Genomic DNA, 16666 nt, shown 5'->3' with positions numbered 1-16666 from the left:
CACTTGACATTCTCTGGACCCTTATTGTTTCTGCTCTCTTCTTTACTTGTATTTCAGACAAGGAACTTACTTAGAGACAGTATTTATTAGGAAAGTAATAAAATTTATACTAAATTCTTTATGTTATAAGCAGCCATCTAGACAAGAGTTTACAACACTTGTCTCAACCAGGGCTCTTCGTTTTAAGGTTTTAGAGTATCAAAGTTGAAGTATAATGAATTCTGTTGCTAAGAAACCATGGCTTATCTGAGCCAGGTAAACATGTTGTACTGCTACTACTTAATAATTACAGATGAACGAAAATAAAATTATTTAAATTACAGGAGAGCTACAGCACTGATCATGACTTTTCATCCTGAACATGAGCTTTCATATTGCTGCTGGAGGTAAATTTATAGTGACTCATAGCATGGCGGTACTGAAAATCTGTTGGTTCAGGACCTGTGGTCTTCTACAGGATGATCACATTGCAATTTTAATGTTTCCTGTACATTTGGGTATCTTTAATTCTGGAGTATGTGTTTTAGGAAGGCTTGCACTGTTCATATTTCAGAGTATCTTGCAGCTGACACTGAGCAATAGGCAGTGTGAATGCCTCATTTCAAGTGATCTTGGTCTGTGGTGAAAAGAGCAGGAACTTGTCCAGTACACACAGAACAACTGGCTTTTGTTTACTGAGTCAAAGCTGAAAAACCATAAAGAGAGCAAAAGCTGAAATCAAGGGAAATAGAAATAATGGAGTGGGATGGGAAAAGGAGAATAAACATTTGAGGGTTCTTCTGTATGAAACAGAGATCCTGGATTCCGGCAAAAGAGAAAGGCATGAGTCATTCTTCCAAAGCTTTGCTTGACTCAAGAAGCCATTTACTTAAGTTTGTATTTGAGGTTTCTGGAGGTGAAGAGTTTATTTGTCAGTGAGAATTCACCAACACCTTCTCTTCCTCTCAACTTTCAGCCTGATTCATCAAAGCCAAAATGTAGCCTTACATGATGATAAATATAGTCCTAGACTGCTAGCTGAAGTTAGGGTCCTCCTTTGTAAGATACAGAAAAAGCTTTCTTAAGTTGCATTCCTTAAAAATTTCTTTCGCTGTTCCTGGTGGAGTCTCCCCACTTATAAAAAGTTGCTTCTTTCTGAAAATTCTTCTTTTCTTTTGAGAAGTCTTTTAGAGCATTTTAAAACAAATACTCTTAGGAAACACTATTGCTTTGGGGCATCTGGCTTGTAATCAGTCAGACCTCTCAGAGCCTAACTTTTCTATCATGAAACTGCTCCAGAGCATGCCTAGTGTGTTCCTGGGAGCCATGTGCCTTATATGTCCATTGCAACTTGCAGGAGGTCAAGTAGGGGGAAGCCAAAGGATTTGTGCAAATGGTGGAGCCAAGCAGAAGGTCAGGGATGGCATTTTGTGGCCATGGGAAAGAGACAGCTCTTTCTCTTGGGTCAGGACGAGTCTCTGTCAGTTCTGAGTCTCCAAGGATCATGGGGCTTCCATAACTGGCACCCAGTGTTATAAATTTTGTGGTGAATAAGAGCTCTGAAAGCACATAATTTAATATGCCTGAAGATAGTTGTTGAAATGAATAATTTTCTTGTTTGAAGAATAAATTTTTATCAAGGTTCAAGGTAGTGTACAGCACTGCTGATTTTAATCATTACACAGGGAAGTGTATATACTGCTCAGTGCTTCCAGACCAGCTGTTCTGCTATTAAAAAGCCAGACCTGATTTTAAAAGCTGTCACAATTAAAACAAAACTTTTGGGGAGATTTTTCAACTCACAGCTGAAAGAGGAAAGGCTTAGTGAGGAAAAACCCCATGATCCTTTCCAGGTTTAACTAACCAGTAAGACACTCTGCCATTTGGTCCCTCAGTTTCTATGTCTGAAGGCTGAGTTCTTTCTGAGGCCAGCATTGTGCAGAACATTACCATTCTAGAGAGCAGAAATGCTGCAGGAGAGATGGCTATTTTTATTTTTTGGTGTTGATGGGCTGTTGCTGGAATATGGGTTGGGTATAACAGGAAATGTGCTGTGGTATATAAGGCTGTACCACAGAGAGTGATTCCAGTCAGTGGTGGGTGATTTTTATCAGACTGCCCTGTGGTCATCCAGTGGACTCCATGGGGCCTGTTGGAGAGTTTCTAGTTCAATAGCATGTCCTACTTTGGTTGAAATTGTTCAGGGTTTGGCTAGTCACAAGGTATATTTTTGGGGTGTGAGAAGGATTGGTTTGGGTGAGATGCATTCCAGCAAAGTAGAAATAACACTGGACAGCTGAGGTCTGGAGAACCATGCTTTACTAAACCTCTCTGCTCTTCATCTGGGACCTGAACTGTGACAGAGATGGTTCACTAAAGAACCATCTTTAGTTGGCTTTTAGGATGAACACAATTGTGTTCTGTGACCCTGGGTAAGGTAGGTAGGTTTTGGATACGCAAGAGCTTCTTTTGAAGCTTGATTGTTCAGTCATCACTTGATAGTGCTCTTTATACCCTGTTTAGTTGGAAAGCATTGTTCTGCTAATTTATGATCCTTATGTTAAATGGAAGAGATATTTGGCCGCTTGTACAGAAACTATGAATTCATGATGGAATATAGGCAGGTTCTTGCTCCCTACTAATTTTCTTTCTGGCCACTTTGAGAACACCAGAGAAAGCTAGTGATATTAATATTGTCTTACAATTTTGATACTTTTTTCCCTTTTCTTGAAAAGCACTTGGAGATGTTGTTTCTGGAGCTTTCTGGAAGAAATGGAAACTGTTCTGGTCTTTACTACACTGGGAAGTACTTACTGCTCTACTGAATCTGATCATGGCTTTAAAAAATAAATTCATAGAGCTTTTGGCACAACACCATTTATATAATTCTGAGTGGCTGGGAATTAATACACTGTGCCATTTAAGCTACTTTGAAGAAGAATAGATGTAGCTACATTTTACTTCTGTTGTATTTTGTATGAAATCTGTGCAGTTGTTGGAACCAGATATTTTAACTTTGTGCTAGGCTGATTAACAGCAGTTAAAAATTGTCCCCTGGCATATGGCATCCAGCTCCCTTGATTCTAGGTATACTAGCCCCCTGGTACCTAACTATAGATGTTAATATAGATGCTCCAATAGATGTGAAAACACTCAATCTCTACTATTTCCAGCAACTCCCCCATTTTAAAGGTCTTAGAACTTGATTTTTTTCTGAAATAAAATGTTTGTCACATGCTATCAAAAGGGACCTTTTGTGGAGTAAATCAGGAACTAGAGGGATTTAAAACATGGTTAGATGTCATAGAATCATAGAATAGTTTGGGTTGGAAGTGATATTTAAATGTCATCTACTTTGAAAGCCCTGTAGTGAGCAGGGACATCTTCAACTTGATCAGGTTTCTCAGAGCCTCATCCAGCCTGACCTTGGATGTTTCCAGGGATGGGGCTTCTACCACCTCTCTGACCAACATATTCCAGTGTTTTGCCACCCTCATTACAAAAAACTTCCTTATCTCTAGTTGAAATCTACTCTCTTTTAGTTTATATGGAAATGTGGGATATATTTAGTTCCAAAAATGGTGTGGGTGTAAACCCCATATCATGAACCATATAATATCTGAGTTACAATAATATAGTAATTCATATTACGTATGTATCATACATAATATGTATCATATTTCATAAGCACAAGCTTTCATAGGCAATAATTCTTACAAATTTTAATTTGCAAAAAATCTTGGAACCTATTGTCTCTGTTCAAAATGTGAAAAAAGGCAGCTACTTACAGTATTTGTATGTCAGCCTCCAAAGAATAGATGATAAAAGAAACAACACTAAAGCAGAAGTGTGATGTTTCCATCTGTCTTTAGAGGGAGGTCTGTTCTTCAATACATTTTAGGTGACAAAACACAAACATGATGCACAGTTCCAAATGTAAGGAAAGAATAGACCCTCTGGTGCTGGGAATAAAAGAAGACTATAGTAATGTGATTATGTTAATGGTCAACAAGTCATAGTCTTGTGCTTTTGTTCACTGTAATTAACTTCTTGGAATGGCAAAGTTGCTTTCTCTGTGCTCATCAGATGGCCCTTCTTTTGTGTCTGCAGTCTGTTATTTCTCCTGCAGGGACTTCAAGCCTCCAAGTGCATTACTAAATGAATTCATTGCTGGAACAAAGATTCAGTAGTAGAATAGAGATTGATATCTTTTGTTGTCAGACATTCAATACCATATAGCAATCCAATTACTTAAGCTGTTTCTATCAGTCTTATTACGGCTCACTATTGAGGCATGCTTTAAAGCTGGATAATTCTGTCTTGCAAGAATGTAGTGGAACAGATTAGAGCTTTAATGAGAGGGCTTTCTGTGGGCTAGGGCGCTCCCATTGTATGTGTCGGGAATGAGGAATCATACCTAGGCAAAGGTCCGGAGTCATTGTTGCAAAGACTGATCAAAGGGAAGCCTGAAATCTGTACAATTCCTTGAAGAAATTTTATCAATTATAAAAAAAAAATAAAATAAGCCCCTCCCCCCCGTGAGACTGAAGTCTTGCTGAGAAGTAGGAAATAGCTATTTTCTGTGGGGAACCCCCCCCCCCATATAAATATGAACATCAACAAATGTAGTTACTTCTCAAATATTTTGGGGGGAGTTTGTATCTTTAAAACACACTAAAATTTATTGTGGCAAACACAAGCAGTAGAGATTTAGGAGATGCCAGACTAAGTTGGTATGCCCAGCAAGACAATTTGACTGCTTCTTGAATATGTTATTTCTGAGGGACTTTAAAAAATTATATGAATCCACAGCTCTCTTCTAGGCTCAGCAGAAATGTCCGTGCTTTAAGTCAACACCATGTGAATAGAAACACCTAGGAATAGCTAAAGTTAAAGAAAATTAGAAACACAGCTTGGCATGTTTTTGCATGGAATATATGCAGCTTGGTGTCATTGATGAGAATAAGTATATCTAAACTTGATTTAAATTCAACCACTGTAGATCACTATTCTGAAATGACTGAGGAAACGTTTCATTTTTTGGTATGATAAATGTGCCAAAGCAAGAACTCATTTTCTGTGAGTGGCAAAGCTATGTAACTTCTGCAGGACAACACTAATTTCCAACAATTTGAGGATATAGCCTGTAGATGCAAAGAAATGCATATGATTTATAACTTCATCATAAAAGCCTGGTTTTCTATATTTTATGGTTGTTTTACACTATGAACAGCTAAATGTTCCCAGGGAATGAGTTAGGAAGTATTACAATGCATACATATTATCTGTTGTATTTTCAAAGTACTATTTAGAAGAACAGCAACTGTAAAGACATTTTCCAAAGGAAATTATGTTAGAGTTAGGATAAGAATTTGAGGGTGTGAACTGAAGTCTGAGAAATACTTGGAAATTTATGTGTGCATGCAGATTTGTGTTCAGAAAGTGTTTGTGGTTCTGTATATAGACCACAAACACTTCTTTTCTTCAGCAATAAAGGTATGACCAGCTCCTGGACAGAAGCTAAACTTTATTTTGTAGCCTCAATTGTCTGATGTGGATTGAAGTTAATGTTTCATGAGGCAAAGGACAGTACCTGTTCATTCCAGGAATGGTTACTGCTAAGATATTTATTTTGGATCAGAGTTAAGGTGATTTTGTGCTGAATTATCAGTTTCTTTCTCACACAGGAGAGTAAGGGGCAATTAAAGATTTAGGGTGGCATGACCTTTATTCTGTTCATTGCTGACTTGTAACAAATGATGTCTACAGTTACTGCTTTCTTGTAATTTATTTACTCTGTTTAGGAATGAGGGGTTTGGACTTGGGATCTTCCAGGGAGATTTTTATGTGCATTTTCATTTATTTTGTGTAAATCCATTGAAACCTCCAATCCAGGTACTCAGCTGGTGTAAATCAGCTTAGATCCATTGACGTCAGTGGAGCAGCGCCAGAGGCAGATCTGACCCACTTCTTTAATCTGATAACTTGTCCATCCCATTTATTTCAGATCACATCAGAGTGAGCAGAGCCTTGCCTCATTCACCATAGACTTGATATATGTACAACCTTGCCAGTGTTGGCAGAGACTACCATAACTGGAAAACATGTAAAAACCAAGAGTTGCATCCGGTCTTCTGCCATGCAGAAACTCCAAGGAGCCAAGGTATCTGACAGACCAGCTTCACTTAATATGAAACTGAGTGACATATGCAATGACATATGCAATTCCAACTTGCTCATAATCAGTTATGTTAGTTTCCCACAAAATATTAACCTAACACAGCATTTTGTGTGGTCAGTGTTCAGGATGCTTTTTGCCCCTATAGCAAGCTGTGAGTCCTCAGAAATCTCATCATGCCAACTGTCAAGGCTGTGTTGGTACCCATCCTAGAAATTTGCAAGGAAATGCATTTTTAAGTTTGCATTCATCTTGGGTCTGGCACCTCTAATTTATTCCTTCAGTTCATCCTGGTTTTCACTGTGGTTTGTCCTTGTATTTTTTCCCTGCCAGTGTCCTCTCAAATCAATCTTTGGTGGTTGGACTAAGCATTATCTTCATATCACACACTACTCTCCCAGTGGATCTCTGTACCTGATCTCTTTGTCTGCTTGAGTGAACACATTTGCAAGTCAGTTTGTTGTGGGTTTTTTTGTTGGCAGGGGAATGGAGGTGCTAATACTCAGCTGAAGACCTCATTCTTTTCCCCTTAATCTGAGCTGATGAGTGAACTGACTCTTGACTCTTCTGCTTATTCTCAAATAATCTTATTCAAATATTCTAGTAACTTCCAGGCACGCTTTCCCAGGAGTGTAAAATACCATGTTTGGGTTCTCTGATTTTTTTGTACTCTGATAAGTTGCTTGCTCCTGAAGGTGTACATCTAGATCTTAATTTGTTTCTGTCCTGTAACCTTGCAGTGAATGTACACTGTTAAGAAGACCTGGGAACATGGTTTTTTAGCACTGCAGATACTTTCTCTTGCTACTACTACACAACATATTTCCCCAGTTTCCCTACCTCAATGCTTAGTTTACATTTCCTTAGTAATGAGAGGATTTTACCTTTTTCTAGGCTGTTTTCTGTGGTTGTCACATATACTGACAAGTTGGCATAAATACTGCTTTTTCTGGGATCAAACTGTCTTGCACATTTGTGTCCAGTTTGAATGAAATAACCAATTTTCTCAGCAGTCAGCTGATCCTCTTCAGCATTATCTACTGTCCTACAACCTTTTCTGAGCTAGTCATGAAGTGGTCGTTGACTCTGAACTGGACTTTCTCCAATATTTCCTTTCAAGAGTTTGCAGATGCCAATGTGATATGAGCCATTGCAGTTTTGTTATCTTTTTCTGAATAACAGATGTTTTCATGGCTTCTCTTATTCACATACCATGTCTTGTTTTTCCAGACTCCAATATTTTTGTCCCAGGTGTCGTTTTCTCTGCTTTCTTTCCTCAGAACTGTCCCTGCCTCCTAAGTTTCAGCTTGGGTAAAGTGGATTCCTTTTCTTGGCAAGCACTAGTTGGGTTATTCCTAAATCTTTTAGTAATATTTTTCTCTCTCTTTCCACCTCTTCTTCCCCCCAGCACAGCAATAGCAGCTTGACCCTCACATCAGCTTGTGTTTTCAGCTACCAATTAGTAACAGAATTTTCCCCTCTTTTTTTCTGTACTGTTTCAGTTTAGCACTGTTGTACTTTCAACACTTTGCTTCCCCTGCCTGTGTTAACTAACTAAATAAATCATATACAGCTTCAGAATCAACCATAACCTGAAAGGAGACTGTTTTCCTGTTGACTAGGAAGAAAAGTTACTGTTTAAACTTCCCTTATCTCTACTTTGTCTTTCTGAAGGGTTTTGGCTTTGGTGAAATTATTAAATTCTTCTTTCTTCCACACAGACTATTCCTATTATTTCTATAATTCCCTTATTCCTATTGTTTTATGGTTCTCAGAAGAGAAACAGTACTCTACCTAGCCAACAGCCTCCCTCACTCCTAACAGCAACATCACTTAATGCTGTAGCCTGATTTGTTGATGAGACTTTTACTGACATCAGAACCTCTTGAAGGTAAAGTTCCCATGAGCCTTAAACTTGACATTTAAGCACTAAAACTCTGGGGTATGCATGTTTCCTTATGGTGTATGGACACTGGGCTTCTTTCTGTTTTTTTCCTTAGAAAGCAGGGTAGGTGGCCCCTGCCTAAACCTGAAGAACTCAGAGTAGTCTCTCAAACCAAGTTTCTCAAATCATCATGACTTAAGTTGCTCCAAGGGAGGTTTAGATTGGATATTAAGAAAAATTGCTTCACTGAAGGAGTGGTCAGGCAGTGGAACAGGCTGTCCAGGGGACTGGTGAAGTCACCATCCCTGGAAGTGTTCAAAAAACATGCAGACATAGCAGTTCAGGGCATGGTTTATTTCACATGGAGGTGTTGTGCTGATGACTGGACTTGATCTTAGAGTTATTTTCCAACCTTAATGATTCTATTATGCCATGATTCTATGAAATTTCTTCTTCTGCCTGTCTTTTAATTGCAGAACAAACATAAAGCCCCATAAATCTCCCTTACATCTCTCTGAAACAAGCTTTCTTCTTCCTTGCATTCACCAGTGCAGCTCCACTGTGTCCAGACAAGCCAAGCTGGAAGGCAGGTTTGCTCTTAGAGATAATCTCACTGCAAATGTAGAAGGGGAAATCCATTTTAATAAGAACCCCTAAATATACTTGTGAACATCAGTAGAGTGCTCAGGAAGCAAGACAATTGTGAAGGTCAGGTTCAAGGTGTTCTGTTTTTACAGAAGCCTCTACAATCATGGAATACATGCCTGGGTAAAGGCCTTATCAAATTTGAGTATACTAAATAAACCACACAAACACAAAAATAAATTACTTTTTTTACAATACTCTTGAGAGAAAAACAAGCAGGCAGCTTTTCTCTTACTTTTAAGAAAAAAATGAGGCTGAAAAAATGAAGCAAGTAACTTAGCTCTTGGATGCAAATAGCAAAGCAGAAATTCAGAATATTTTTGTTCTGGGTTTTGTCTACTCCACTAACATCTTACTTTTTAAATATTTTTCTTTGGATGTTGTGCTTATTTTATTAATTTTTGTGAGTACTTTCCTAAATAAAAACCAGCAAAATCACAGTGAAGTTAGTCCAAAGTTGGGACAATACTGAGTTCAAGAGGTACAGCAGAAATTTAGTGAAGATAGAAATATATCTGCATCTCATCAAAAGTTACTCTTTCATTTACCAAGGAAACATAACTAAATTAATGGATTTTAGTTGAGAGGGAAACTCAAGACTATCTAATATAACCAGATGTATTTAGCATGCCATAGAATTCCACACAGTTATCTCTGCAAAACTATTTCCTCTCAGATAGTGGTCCAGATCATACCTCTTCTAACTTTTTAACTACTTCAGTTTCAAAGCAATAGCATTCTCCAAAGATGTAGCCTGACTTGGCTGGTGTAGGTTTACTGTATAAAGATCTAATGATTCCGAAGTCCATGAAACCTGAAATGAGTGGTAGATCTATGTACTTCTTTTGTAATCTCTCAATCTGAGAAATTGCTCAAGACAGGGATGACAGGAGGCAAAGGAAAATCAATGTTTAACTTGGAAATATTTGTAAGTTAACAAGTTACAAGGAAGTGAGTACCTTTAACACCTAAGACAAAGTAGGATTTCATTTATGCTAAATTTATATAGTTTGTTATATATTTTGAGGAGTGAGATACTTAAAAAAACAAGTGAGTGCAGAGCTTTGTTACCATTGCACTTCCTAAGTTTAGGAATATTCTCTAAATGTATTTGAACACATTTATTTTACAGAAGGCAGCCAATCCAGACTAACAGTGCTTAGAGAGATACTGAAATCCATCCTTATTGTAAACAACTTTTAACTGTGTGCAAAAACACCTATTCTGAATAGGGAAGCTTTCCTCAACTGGAGATGTAGATTCTGTGCTTCAACTATTTTAAGTGAGCTCTATTTTCTGGCATCTTGATGCTTTTCTTCCTCTTTTTCTTTCAAAAACATATCTGCATTAACATCATGTTGAGTTTAAAAGTATATTCCTTTACATTCTCCTAAACTCTAAGTTTTCAAAACTTGGAACTTCTTATGCAGGGCAATCTGCTGGGAATCTCTAGGAGTTCTGTGTAAAATAACTAGGATATCTACTTCACTCCCTAGTTCTGTATCTCAGGTTTTTGTCATCCTGAAAAAGTGTAAACACCTTAATCCCTCTGAGGGAGGAGTCTCTCAGGTATTTCCTTATCGATCAATATTTTAAAGTGTTGATCTCTGTCTAAGAGGCACATTGATCTGTCTTGTCTAGAGTAGCTGAAAGGACTTTATGCGTTGGATTTTCTTCGTAAGTCTATAAAATAACACATCTTGGCAAGTGAAGTCAGACTATTTAATGTATGTATTTTCTGCCTTGAGTGATTTTCTAAGATCAATAACCCATTAAAAAGAAAAAGCCCAATTCTCAGAATTCATATCCATGCAAATAACAGATTGACTTCAGCAACAGAGCCCATATGAATTTTAACACTGGAATTGGAGGGTGTTGTGTTTGTTTAGGTGCCCTGATGGCAGATTCATTTTTCTTGGTCCTTCTTGAAAACATTATTTTAACAACATTATCTATTCATTGTTTCTTCAGAGTAATGCTCTGTTGGCAAAATGGTCAGTTACTAAAATTAAAGTCTGCTGGTAAATCCTTTAAAAATATGACTGCATCCCCAGGAAGTAACTTACTTAGCAAAAAATGTAAGCATTAGCATTTTTCAAACTCACAATCTCTAGAAATCCTTTATGCAAATGGTAATTCCTCAAAAGAAATGTCATTTAATGTGGAAAAGGAGGAAACTTTCTATCCCAAGTGTGCAGTCTTCAATTTACTGGCTGAATTGATCTGACTTTTAAAAGACTCCCCAGTTTGGCATCACTGTTCTGTTTTTCTCACATACAAAGAATCTGTCCTTCTTCTCTGTGTGTGACCACATGACAGCTGTTAACTTAAGAGAACAGACCCTGCTGGATCCATAAGTATTGTACTTCAAGGTACATTTGGATTAAAGCTTGCTTTTTCTTCTGCTTAGTTCTCAAGTTGCTGCACTACCTGCTCTATTTGACTTTCTTAGCAGCTTATAAACCATGTCAGATGTTTTTTCAGAGCATTAGTTCTTTTTTCAGGGTGATTTTTCTTGCCCTCAGACATATTAATTTAATTTTTTTTCAAGTGCAGCAACAGGAATTTAGAATGCTCCATGGGATGCTGAAGTCAGCCACTTTCACAAAACTTTTCCATATGATGCGTGTCAGCAGCACATCTTCAAGGAGTGTCTTCTCATTTTTTTTTTCTATTTAGTATGAGTTTAACAGGTGTCTCAGAATGCCTCTAAATATGGCAGCATTAATGTATGTGATTTGGAAATAAAAAGAGAAGGTGGAATTGGGAGGAGAGGGAGGTAACTGGAAGATAAACTGGTTCCAAAGGACACCTTTCAGCAAAGGGTGGTGAAACAATAAAATTAGGTAGATTTAACTTTACTGTGAGAAAGAGCAAACCTTGCATGTCAGCAGGGACTCACATGGTTTAATAAATTACTGGAAGGTTAGGAGAATGGGACATCTCCTCTCTAGAAGAGTCTCTTTCTGAAAGGTCTGCAGGAATCCTGAGCCTAGCAATACATTTTTTGATCTCAAATGAAAAGCGCATCCATTAGAATGACTAAGAACTCTTGAATGACTGCATAGTGGATTCCTAGCCCTTGAGGCCAATGGAGGAGCAGAAATAGTCCAGACAAGGGTTTAAAATCAGAAACTCCTGTTCATTTTGTGGCAAAAGAAGCTGTTTGAAGAGCAGCAGAAGTTCAGTTTCCTGTAGAACCATATCCTCTGTCTCCTGTACACCTTCTAAAGACCTCCATGAGGCCCCCAGATCCCTCCCAGAACCACTAATGACCAGGAAAGCAAAAGGCAGCCACAGCTCTATCTGCTATGGAGCTATATGTGTACTGGTTCTAAGGCTAGAAATAAGCTGATTTGTACTAATTGGGCAAGAAATACTGATCCCGCACCTTCTAGAAGATTTACCTCAGCTGGGGAAACTAATTTTGGTCTCTTTCCTCTGTGCAGTGACAAGACCTAGAGGAATGTAATTATCTCCAAATCTTTTGCTTCTCCCCTGACAACTTGTATTGAAATATGCCTGTGGGTTTGAAAGTTATTATGGGGAGACATGAACAGACAGACAGCATGACTGGATAAGCCTCATTTCCTTAGGAAATCAAGTGGAAATGTTTGTATAGTTCATATACAGCACAATATGGTTTATGACTGTTGTTTTACCTTGAAGATTGTTGTTCCAATGATACGTCCCATTGTTGTGCTTCATATAATCTAGTTTCTACATATATTGGTTCGGACCTTTGCGATTTGTTTTCATGCATCTCATAGGAGCCTAGGACTGGAAGGGGATTTCTGGGTCATTGTGACCAAGCTCCTGCTGTGGTGTATGAACTGTAAAAGTTGAAAGAGAAAAGTACTGTATAATAAACTTCTGATTGGTACAGTGGAAAAGTTAATGAGACCAATGAAAACTTCCGCGTGGCCTTTACAAAGCTGGAAGTCACAGCATGAGGCAGTCCCCTTGCAATTCTTAGGTCCCTGGCTTCTGCAGTAAATGCAAAAGATAGGTGTCAGAATGAGGTTTCCCTTATGCAACAAAGGAGGATAAAGCATTCGTGTTTTCTTCAGAAAATCCCGGAGAAAAGATTGTCAGATTTTTTCATATATAAAAGCCGTTTAAAAATGTCAAGCATGTTTACACGGAGGAAATTATTCTATCCAGAGAGAGGAGAGATATCCCTTAGCTTTAAAATGTGCTTGAATGACAGTAAGGTATGTTCAGTGTTCTGGAGGATTTTCCTAAACAAAACTTGATTCCTTCCAAGGAATAAGACAGGAGGCAAAAAAAGAATGGCACTCTCTTATATACAGGGCACACAGGAACAATAATGTCAGATTATTTCTGAATCCATATTAACATGCTAGAAAGAGAACCTGGTAATATAAAATTAAAACCCGTAAATGCCTGGTTTTCAGAATTTCTGCTGTTTGACTTAAGTCTGTAGCTGTGCACTGTCATCATTAAATACACTTCTTCAGTAATGCAGAATGCAGTACAGTAATGCAAACAATGCAGTTAAGGACACTTCTAGTATGTTTATGTTCCAGAATATCTAGCTTTTTCAAATGCTGCTGATGAGATGCCCTTTATATAGACTTATAAAAATGCATCTGTTGAGAAAAAGTTATAGTCTGATAGTGGGACTGGAAGGACAATAGTTTATTCGGCAGTTTCCAGAAGATAAACAGAAAACAACGCAACACTTTGAAATATCTCAGTTTTACAGCATTTAAATTGTGTTCAAAAATAGAAAGATCCTTTTCAAATTATTTTGAATAATTTCCCTTTTTAAAAGTAGAGTCAATAGATAATTAAGCATTGACATTTTAAATGTTTTATATGGAGTAGCTTTAGCATGGTCTGGGAATATCACTGACCAATATCAGTGCTCTTTGGCTTGATTTGTCTGAGTTCCAGTTTTACACCTCTTTGCCTTTACATCACAGTTTGATCCAGCAAGACAAGGAGTACTTTAGGCCCATGAAGCAAAATGCTTGATGTGAGTAGTTTTAATCATTCAAAGAGACTCTTTGACTTTGGTCACACTCTTTGTATCTTAGAACATGAAGAGTATATTTAAATATGTCTTTGGGTTGTCCTGTGCTTCAGACATGAGCTCTGAGCACAAGTAGGGCTGATGGTGAAAATATGAGCTGCATCAACCTTTTCTGTTCACACACACCCAAAACTGAAGTGTGCAGGGAACTGCATTCTGTGGGCAGTCTGTGAAATCCTAAGAAGGATGGAAATTGCAGCTTTGTTGCAGAAAAGCCCATTTGCTATAAAAATTACGTGCTTTAGTAGAATTAGGCAGTTTTAAAAGTCATTCCAGAGTCTGAATCATTAAACTTTGGACCTTTAGAGGTATTTAACTGTTAAACTGACTGAATGAAAACCTATTTCTGGAATGTTGCAGTTACTTTTGTTTTAAGGTGTTCGGAATGAGCCTAGTCTTTTAAAGACTATGTTAATGCTTTCAGTATGTTAATTTTTAACAAAGAGGTTTTCTTCATGAAAAGCACATTTTCTGCCCAAGAGAATTTGCTAGTGTTTTCCACTACAACTTTGAAGATTGCTAAATTTGACATTGCTGCAAAGTTTTCTCAGTCAGGCTCAGCCTTTAGAAAAAACTCTTCTAACCAGAGAGGGGGGTAAAGGTTGTTAAAAATCTCTCACCCAAAGGAGGGATGCAGGCAGCTTCCCATTACCAGGTTGCCCTTCATTGCTCTGTGTTGTGATGGCTTTAAGCAGGTGGGACTCATTTGTATGACTCCTTGGGTCTCATGCTGCTTTGGGAAACCAGTGCACCAGCTGGCTTTGGGCTTAGTGGTCTCCTGCAAGCCTCACCCATTTCTAAGCTCACCTTATCCTTTATACATCTAATCTTACATCTTATCTTCCATTACAGATATTATACCACTGTCAGCCTCCAGTGAATGATGATCCCAGTCTGTCACAGCTCCTCTTTGTCCAGCCACCAGCAGCTAAATCCCTTTCCCCAGGTGCCTATGCAGTACCAGGACTTTGCTGTTGTAGCTGAGCAGGTGTATCGAGGTTTCCCAGTTTTTGTTTGGGTGAGTACATTATCTCCCATATTTCTGCCACATCAAGCTCAACATCATCTCTGTATAAAATGGATCCCCACTCCTGCTTGCTTCATTCACCACATTGTTGATTTTAGTTGACTTGGGTGGAATTGTTAGAAAAGACTGAAGGCAGTTGGCCAGATCTGGTTTCAGTTACCTTTACATAAACTACACTGTCTCTACTGAAGTCAATACAGAAAACCCAGCATTAATAGATTATATTGACTTCTGTGATGAGTGGAACAGGACCATATAGAATCAATTCCATTATGAATCACCAGCTTTTATACAAACTGAGTCCCAAAAGAATGTCCATAGTGTCACTGCAAAGGCTGAAAATTCTTGTTTCCCTACCAGGTGCCTTTACCTACTGGAATCTTTTGTGTTTCGAGGGAAATACTTGCATCAAGAAGGAACTGAAAAAGTATTTGTGCATACACATCACTCTCAGAGGGAGAAAATTCCTATTAAAATTTTGTCATCTTCATTAAAGACACTTAAAAACAATTATACAGAGGAAGAGAGCATCATCTTAAGTTTTATCCTTATATAAATGCAATAATTGACAGCCTATCTATCCTCCCCCAAATGGTCTTTAATACAGTCAATACATTGAGGGAAAGAAGTATTTTTGCTTGAAGATTGCTACAGTATTTACAATACTGCTTTCCCATGCTTATTTTAGGGCCATTTGGGAAAAAGGTTTAAGTCCAAAAAAAATGCATGCATTACTATTCTGGGAATTAGATTGTCACTTAATAAATATATTTCTGATAATAAAAATCAGTGTCGTTTTCCTTGCAGGGACTTATTTGGAAGAAAGTTAATAAAAAGTGCAGAGAAAACCTAGCATTGCATCTATTCTTTTTTTCTGTTTGGAATTCCTAAAGGAGAGTGAGCCGAATGCAAAAAGCATCAAGAAACTGAGCAACATTTTCTGGTCATTAAAACCCAAAGGTAAGACTCTTTTATCAAAGACTATTAAGCAAGGTAACTCTGATGAACATTTTAAATATCTTTTAAGAACAAAGACTTTACTGGCCCTGCTGATGGGAAAGTCATAATGTGGCTTTTTTCCTGCTCATTTTCTATTCTTTATATGTGTGACAGATGTCAATGAAGTTGAAAAGTGTCCATTTCCCAGCAGGATGCTGGCTGTTCCCCAGAATACCTAGGCAGTTTATAGAGGCCCAAATATCTCCTGATCATGACTGAAGGATTTGTAGAGAAAGCATCCTGCAGTGAGGAGGCCTGCTGCCTTTGAATAAAGGGCAGCCAGCAGCTCTATGGGCCTCAGCAAGAGATGCCACTGTACCATCAGGAAACTTTGATTTATTATCTGAGAAATTCACCATCCATCTGCATGAAGAGGTCACAGAAGCAACTTTCCTAATGTGAATCTGAGACCCCCATTATTTCCCACTTATTGCTACAAGCATGAAAAATTGCTCCAACTGAGAAAGTTGGACTTTCAGGGCTTGTTGCCATGGCTGTATTAATAGGAATATCTAGGAGTAATGCTTACTGGGTTTTTTTGAACCTGTAAACTCCAACAAATTTCACAGGTTTTTGCTAATTAATGCCACCACTGTGGAAATGGAAGCACTTCTGCAAACAGGCTGCGACAAATGGGAATTTTATTACCAGTGGAAAAGCCTAGGGAATAATTAGCAGGTCCATGGAGAACTCTTGATTACAGACATCTGCATTGGTAATGTCCAGACACAAAGATCACCGAGGGAAATATTTAGGGATTTTCACCTTAGGGCACATTTATGTTGTCAGCTACACCCTTCAAACTTTGGCCCGACAAATGTGGGAAAATATTTTGTGAAATGTTAGACCGGTGAACCTGATCTTAACTAATCTGGACTAGGGAAACTGGCTTTG

Source organism: Calypte anna, chromosome 3 (genome assembly GCF_003957555.1).
Source record: "Calypte anna isolate BGI_N300 chromosome 3, bCalAnn1_v1.p, whole genome shotgun sequence".
NCBI lineage: Eukaryota > Metazoa > Chordata > Aves > Apodiformes > Trochilidae > Calypte > Calypte anna.
Note: the sequence above shows the minus strand (reverse complement) of the source record.